The sequence below is a fragment of the Meles meles genome, chromosome 1, assembly GCF_922984935.1.
Source record: "Meles meles chromosome 1, mMelMel3.1 paternal haplotype, whole genome shotgun sequence".
Classification (NCBI taxonomy): Eukaryota; Metazoa; Chordata; class Mammalia; order Carnivora; family Mustelidae; genus Meles; species Meles meles.
Genome location: NC_060066.1, coordinates 145209865 through 145218572, shown reverse-complemented (window position 1 = coordinate 145218572; position 8708 = coordinate 145209865). Strand labels below are relative to the sequence as shown.

At 43.8% G+C, this 8708-nt stretch overlaps 1 non-coding gene across 1 annotated transcript; it reads right to left on the bottom strand.

Annotated features, from left to right (window-relative positions):
- Positions 1–1159: 1159 nt before the first annotated feature.
- LOC123927647 lies at positions 1160–1350 on the bottom strand. The gene has a single exon (XR_006815500.1). It is a non-coding gene; the product is annotated as a U2 spliceosomal RNA (small nuclear RNA).
- Positions 1351–8708: the final 7358 nt, after the last annotated feature.

The window sequence follows — 8708 nt, the reverse complement described above, 5'->3', positions numbered from 1 at the left end:
CTTGCCCCTTCCAGCTTGGGTGGCTCTGGGCATTCCTTGTCTTTCTTGTCTTGTGGAAGCCAAATCACGCCAGTCTCTGTCTCTAGCCTCACACTGCCTTGTCTGTGTGCCTCCTCTTCTGTCTCCTCTAAGGACATTTGTCACTGGACCACAGCTCTTATTTCAAAATCTTTACTTTTATTACATCTGCAAAGATCCTTTTTCCAAAGAAGGGAACATATACAGGTCCCAGGGATTTAGATGTGGAGATATTGGGGGGGGGGGGCCATGAGCCACCACTGTTTAACCCTCTCTACCCACAAGGGGACTTGTTATTCCAGTGAATCATGGTGCTGCCCAGAGGTGGCATCTGAGTGCCTTTCTGGCAGTAACACTTGTGGACTTCCTAGTTCTGTTTACAGCATCAGTGCCTTTCAGATGAGCTTGTTCAAGTTCACGGCTCTGAGTTCCCATTCTGTCTTACTGGATTACTTTATCTCCTCACAGACTTCTGCACTAACTTCCTCCCACCTGGACTACACACTTTATTCAATTAGGTTTTGCATTTATTGACTCTTAACGTATATAAATATATTGTATGGTTATCTCTAAAGACATTTGTACTTGACAGAATCCTGGATTCTTTTCATATCCTTCCAATCAGTTAAAATCATCAATATCTAGGGTTACTAAAAGAGTATCCAATTGAATTTCTGTATCTCTCTTATGGTTCTGCCTGGCTAGTCGGTCATACTTCTAAGGTCTTTCCATTGCCAGGTGCAAGCGATTGGTTAGGAATTCTCTTAGGACTTTGAACAAGCTGTTGAAAAAGAGTCTCGGTGAACCAATTCAATAGTAGGTCTTTACTTAAAGGAGATGGCATTGTAGAGTGGTAAAGAAACTCTACATATAAGCTGGTGGCTTGGGAAAACTCCCTAGTCTTTTTGAGCTGGTGTTTGCCTGTATATAAGGTGTTGGTAACATCATTTCAAGTTACTTCATTGGGTTGTGAGGACTAAGAGAGATGGTGCACATATAGTACTTTTCTCAGTGCCCAGTTTATAAGAAGCACACAAAAAGTGTTAGTGATTAGAACACTAGAATTTCAGAAGAATGTTTCCATGTTTCCTTAGGGACCATTTTTTTTCCTAAACAAATCTTTTATTTACTACTTTAGTGGGGAGAGGGCACCGTTCCTGGAGGTACTGCAATACCAGGTTGATGCGTGGAGTGGACGGAGTAAGCTCCTATTCCAACTCCCTACTTCAAAAATCCATTTAATATATTGTCCTCGGATAGAGGACGTATCAGATATTAAACTGATCAGAACAGATACTACACTTGATCTTAGCCAAAAGGCTGAGAAGCGATCCTTAGGGACTATTTGAACACAAATTTGGTATAGGTAGAAATGTTCCTTAAAAGGAGGTTCCTTCCTGCATATCATATATTCATTCATTTTTATGTATATTCAAATATTTATTGAGCACCTACTATTTGCTGGGCACTGTTCTAAGTGCATGGGATGATGACTGAACAAAACAAGCAATCATCCCTGTTTTATGGAGGGATGAGGCAGGGGGAGGCTTCCAGAAGGTGAAAAGTACTATAGAAAGAATGGAGCAGGGGAAGGGGACAGGGGAATGCCTGGAGTGGGGCAGGTTGAAATCTAGATAGGATGGTCAGGGAAGATCTTATGGAGAAGGGGACACTGGAGTAAAGACTTGAAGGGGCTGAGGGAGTAAGCCATATACAGATACATGTGAGACAGCTTTTCAGGCAGAGGAAGCAACAGTGCAAATGCCTTGAAGTGGGAGCATCTCTGACATGTTCAAGGGCAAGCAAGACAACCGCATAACTTGAGTGCTGTGAGACAGGGGAGAATAGGGGGGAAAAGGTAGAGAGATGACAGGCCTAGACAATGAAGGTCACTGGCACCACTTTAATAAGACAGGAGACCATCACAAGGCCAAGAGCAGAGGGATGACAGGATCGGACCTGAATTTTCAAAGAATCACTCTGGCCACAGTGTGAATAGATAGTAGGAGGGCAGGGGAGAAGCAGGGAGACCAAGCAGAGGGTATGTAGGAATCCAAACAAGAGACAAGGTAGCTCACACCAGAACATAGTACTAGAAGTGGTGAGAAGTGGTTGGATTTTCTTTTATGCTGAAAAGTACTATTTGTTGATATATAGGATGTGGGGGTGAGGAAAAGAGAGGTGAGGGAAGACGCTAAGATTTTTGACCTGAGCAACCTGAAGGACTGTACTGCCGTCAACTGAGATGGGGAGGGCTGTGAGGAGAGCAAATTTGGGGTGGGAGGGAATGACCACTAGACACTGAAAGGGACTTTTCTACCTGAGTTTAGAGTTTGGAAGAGACAGAAAGAGAGAGGTCCTGGGTAGAGATAGACATTGGAGGGTGGTCAGCATATAGATGGCCTTCAGAGCCAAGCGAATTAATGATGTGACCAAGAGTGAAGGTAGAAGGAAAAGAGAGAGGGACCAGTGGTGGCCCCCACCAGGATTAAGACGTGAAGCAGAAGAGTGAAACCAGCAAAAGAGATGGAGAAGGGACAATGAAGAGAATGTGCGGCCTTGGAAGCCAAGGAGCTGTGTTCTCCATGGCGCCAGAGTCTGCAGCTAACTCTGAGAATGTCCTCCATGTGCTGACAGCGAGCCCTTTTGGGTTACATCGGCTGTAGCCGTCCCAATTTCCCCTGACTCTTCCTCTCCAGTGAAACATCTTTTACCTTTCTGCATGACTTCCATAAGGGAATCGAATGGATTTTAATAATTAAAAAATAATAAAGGAAATAAAAATCAAGAAATGCACTTCAGGATAGCCACGATGATTTTTTAAAAGTATGCCTACAACTCATTCACATAATTTACATAAAATATACACATCACACGCAAATGCCCTCGCAGACACTTGTCCTTAGGAAGATTTCTGTTGATCCCACAGCAATCGTGGCCTTTATACTATACCCTACAAGCCGGACAAAGGCAATCCAAATCGCACTCTGAATAGCCACAACTTTGGTCATGCATTCTGAACAGCTGGTGCAACCTGTAACTATCAGTCCCTTTCTTGTCCCATGAATATCGACTGGAAGACCCTTAGTCGCTAGTGTAAGCTGGTTTTGAACTCAGAGTCTATCTTATTTCCTTTGGGATTTTTCTCAATACTGAGCACACTGTCTGGCTCATGGGAGGTACTGTCTAACGTCAAGTTTGCTCAGGGAATGAATGAATAGTGCCTGCTGTCTTGAAGAATGGCTCAAACCAAACAGACTTCCTAGGTCCGAAACTTGAAACACAGACAAGACTAACAATTACACCTAGAAGTTGCCTTTGTTGTTAAATTCATGGCATCGTTTTTGATCAGATCATTTATACTTCCTTTTTCTTTTCCCCATGTAACATAAAACAACAACAACAACAACAACAAAAAAAAAAACCTCTGAAGTGTAGACTTTCTACCCCAGGACAGGGAAGACACCTTCCACCTTATTTGAACCACGTATATTTCCAGGAAGAATACTAGGCAGAAAGAGAGTAGATTTTTAATCAGCAGTACTATTGAGGACAGATGCTATTTCTATTTTTCATCTCTTTCCCTCTCTCACTTTTGCTATCATTTCAGGAATTACGATTTTCCATATTCTCAAAGTAAAAAAAAAGTCACTGACAGAAGGCAAGCAAACCAATGTCATTACTGAATATATTGTACCAGTGCATATGAGAAGCTTTATCACTGGCCAAAGGGGCATAAAATAGAGCTCGTCTGCAAACCAATCAAAAGGATCATTTCCATGAGCAGCCGCCTTATTAGATACGTAATCAACAGTCTACCTAGGGCCTCTTTCCATGGGAGAAGCCGGGGAGTTAAAGATTCATTTTGTCAGCGTGTTCTAGTTTTTCATCAGATTCTTTGCTGTCTCCAGAATTTTTTTTCAGCACTCAAACAGACAGCTATAAAATTGATTGGCTTGAAAGCCAAATAAAATAAAACACAGTAGCCTACTTTATCATTTACTATGAGCTATTTATTATGAGCAGAGCTGTGTTGGGATATCGACCCTGAGATTAAAGCTAGAGAAATATAGATTCTGAGATTCTGTGGACACATAAAGCTCCCCAGCCATGGTGACAGATGATAATGAGATTATACTCAGAGGCCATCTTTTATCTCAATGGAGCCCAACAGCTATCATTTTTTAAAAATAATGAATTGTACAAACAATGTAGGGAACATTTGCTTAGCACTTCCGCAATGCAGCTTCCTTGAGCCCCAAGTACCTTGGCAGGCTGCCCGGCGATCTGGCCGCCGAGGACAGCCACTCCCCCAACTCATCTATTTTGCCGGCTGGTCTGGTCGGATCATGTGTTCTCTTATTCACCTCAACACACCTGGCCACAGGAGGCGTCCTTCTCCCTGAACATTCCTTATATTTGTCCTGTTCTTTCTTGCCTCCAGGCCTTTTTTCTGACTATCCCTCCGGCTGAGAAGCCCTCTTACATGTCCAAAATCAAAATCCACTTCCTCCTTGAACACAACAGCTGTAGTCTCACATCTTTCATGAACTCTTAAGCAAAACCTTTAGAGAAAATTGGTCCGGATCCAAGTCCTGGCTTTACTACTTATTAGCCGGGTTGCCAAGGACCACTCACATCACCTGTCTGAGTTTCAGGTTCTTTACCGCAAAGCAGAGGTTAAAAATTCTTACCTCTAAGAGTCTTACCTAATTATTATCTTATGTTAGACCAAGCATGTGAAGCACACAGCACAATTTCTAACCCTAGTAGGCACTCACTTAATGTTAGTTTCCCCTCTTGGGCTCCTTTGCTCAGTTAAAATTTCAGTCCCCACTTAGTAATTAAACAGACACTGAATTTTTCACAGCAGGGTGTTCTGGATCATAGGCTCTTCTCTGAACCTTCCCTTCACCTTCTTGCTTTAATCCATGGTTCTGAAGCCTGACTGCACATGGCAATCCCTTCAGATATACACCATGGTTGTATTAAATCAGAGATTCTGATTTAATTGGTTGGGACAGAGCCCAGACGTTACTTGACAGATAATTCAGCTCTCTGTCCACATCATGGCTGCAGCCAAGCAGCTAGACAGGCTGGAGGGAAATACAGGAACTTTCTGAATGGTCTTAAATCTGTCCCACTAGCCTCACTAGGTGGGCCTTGGTGCAGCAGCCCTATTGAGTTCCTCGTCCACTCACTGTCCTGCTCTCCTGGGTGTGACTTCTCACTTCCTCTTCTCCCCTCAACTCCTGAACGCCTCCTGCCTTATCATGACCCTCTGCTAACCGGCTGCGTCTGCGGCACTCACCGATAAGACGGGAAGAAAGCCCCGAGCATACCACATCAGCACATCTCCAGGCTCCCTGCGTGCATACCCTGCTTTCTCTCCTCTTACTGTGAACGGAATGTCCCTGTTGCTGTGACAGACCAGATCCTCTCTTAAACCCTGAAGCTCACCCTTTCCAGCAATCATCACCACAACTCTCCTGAATCGTCACTTAATCCCTCTCTACTGGACCATTCTCACCAGTGACTACATGCTATAATAATTCCCAGCCCCCCGGGGCACCTGGGTGGCTCAGTGGGTTAAGCCTCTGCCCTTTGCTCAGGTCATGATCTCAGGGTCCTGGGATAGAGCCCCGCATTGGGCCCTCTGCTGGGTGGGGAACCTGCTTCCTCCTCTCTCTCTGCCTGCCTCTCTGCCTATTTGTGATCTGTCTGTCAAATGAATAAATAAAATCTGTAAAAAAAAAAAAAAAAGCCACCCATTACTGCACACACCCCTCTAACTACTCTCCCACCTTGTGGGTCCCTTTTTAGGAAAAGAAAACAGCAATTTAAAACTAGCTAGTCCTTACTTGTCCCTGGTCCTTTCCTCCCAGTGTCCCTTAAAGCCCCTGCAGTCAGGCCTTCGTCCCCACCACTGCCCTGAAACAGCTTTGTCAAGGCCACCGAAACCTCCAAGGCCAAATCAACGTCAATTCTCAAGCCTCCCATTGCAGCGTTTGACACAGTGGATCACTCTGGGTCTTCACTGGTTCTCTTCCTGCATCATTGGCTGCCCCTTCTGTCTTCTTAACAGACTCTTCTCTGACCTCAAACACTGCAAATGCCCAGGAGTCAGTTCTCAGACCTTTTATTATCTCTATCTACACTCACTGTCTATGTGATTTAGTCGAACCCCATGGCTTTAAAAGCCGTTCATATACTGTGACTCCCAGATGAACCTCTCCTGCCCGGACAGATTTGTTTATCCAGCTGCCTTCCTGACACCTCCACCTGGTTTTGTCTCTGTACGTGGAAGGTCACACTACAACTGAATTCCTGATTCCTACCCCCCACCCCTCCAAATCTCCAGCTCCAACCAAATTCTCCATATAAGAGAGAAGAAATTCTACTTTTGGTGGCTGCCCGTACTCCCTCAACCTCCCAAGGGCTTCATGGGGTGATAGCTGGGAGGTTAGCATTGGCATTGGCCACTTGTGGCTCTGGCTGTGGTTCCCAGTGAAAGAGGACACCCCAGCGGTGCCCGGGACCCCAGATCACAGCCCACTTTGGGGTAGGGAGGTGAAAGCCACACCCCCACACGTGCGGCCACTCTGGGGCCCCACTGGGCATAGGTGGGCTCTGACCTCTGGCCTCTGGCCTCTGACCTTTGACCTGTGGTCTGCCTGCCAGATGCCCCAGATGCCCTGACCCTGAGGCCCAGGCCGCTGGCACTGCAGGAGGAAGGGAGCTCTGCTCTCCACATTCAGTAAAGCTGTTGATCTAAAAAAAAAAAAAAAAAAAAAAAAAAAATGGAAAAAGAAAAGAAATTCAAACCCAAACCCTAAAAGTCTCTTTAAGACACATCTCTCGCTATCATATCCAATCTATCAGCAAATCCTTCATCATACGTGTTTTTCAATATTATTACATTAACCATGCCCTTAATTTAAAATTGCTGAACAGCGTTCCATCCATAACAATAAAGACACATGCAGAGTGCCCCAGCATCATGTTAAACACTTGGCATAATTTATTTAATCTCCATTAGCCTATGATAGGTGGAATTGCCGGAAGAGGAACTAGCCCAGAGTCGCGGAGCCAGCGAGTGAAAAAGCTGAGATACCTAGGCAGTAGGGTTCCAGAGTCCACGTGCTTGCTTACAGTGCTCTACATTTGTTTATCATGGTGCTTGAATAATTACATTGTTCAGAAGTTTCCAGTGTTAGAGATGTTGTTTTGACCACCTTTGGGTACAAAGCCTTTTCCTAATTTAGAACCATTCTCAGAAGTTGAATAGCTCAAAGAGCATGAGCATTCTTAATCCTTAAAATGGCTAACCTATTATGATTTAACATTGGCTTTTTGAAATCCAAGGTCATCTACGGTTATTAAGGACTGTTCTCTGAAAAGAGAAGAAAATCTAGAGAAGAAGTTGAAATAGCTAAGTTTGACCCTTGATTTAGTCACTGTGAATCTGACATACTTATTCAATCTTGTGGTCTTCAGTTTCCGTATTTGTAAATTCAAGATAATCGCAACATTACAACTTCCTCACAAAGATGCATTTATCAGGTCCTAATTACTGTCAAAAGAAAAAACTTTAGTGTTACTTTCCGCCCAAGCAAACCACAAACTCTGAAACTTAGATCTATGACTGTTCTACTCAGGAAGGGGTTGATGCTTTGCATCTTTTAAGACCATGAAACTCGAGTTCTGACTTTAAATGACCTGGCAAATCTGAGTTTTACATCTATGTTGGCTCATTCCTTATTGTTTCAAGATCCTCTTTGAGTATCTAAACCTTTAGGAAAGATTGAATAAGCTATATTTGTCATGGTTGTATGTGACAAAAATATTTTATTTCTCATGTTCTAATCTTAACTTTGATATCATAGGTTTGGATAATGAATAGTCAATAATAAGTGAACTCTGCCTTTATGTTCTTTCTTGTCTTATTCCCATTCAGCCTTTGGAAGTTACATACACCAAAATGTGTGTGGAACCTGTAAATTAAATGTACCAACACATTATTTTTTAGAGAATTTTCACCCCTAATTGCAGAACTAACTATACCTTTTACCCCTCAGTTAAAACACACACACACACACACACACACACACACACACACAAACTAAAGGACACATATTTCAGAAAGGGGAAATTCTCAGAAGCCAAGAAGTCCCCTCTCCCTTTTTTCTTTCTCCATGTGCTGGATTAGCTGTTTGCCGTCAGCTGTATGGCTGTGTTGCTAATCTTTTCTATTGCCCCTGAATCTGAAAGTCTGGAAGTGTGGGAACCATATTTCCCGGAACACAAAGCCAGCAAACATCCCAGTCCTGATGCTGTCAGTGCCAGACAGTTATGAGAGATGAGGGAGGCAGAGGGGAAGCCGAAGCCATATTCTTCCTCTAGCAACGGATGTGGGATTTCGTAGTGGTCTCTGGGTGTCCTTTCACAAATAACCTGCCGCAGGAGGCAGTTTCCAAAAGTTCCTGACCAGTGTGGCAACATATCCCAGAAAGTTACCTGCAAATCTTGAGAACTGGTCATGGGCTTCCCTTCCCTTTGCTCCTCTAACTTTGCCAACTGTTTTGTAAGTGCCTAGTTGCCTATTTTAAATACTTTCTTGCTTCAAGTACCCAGAATGGTTTCTGTTTTCCCAACCGAAGCCTGGTTGATGTGTTCTATCTCCAAATTTA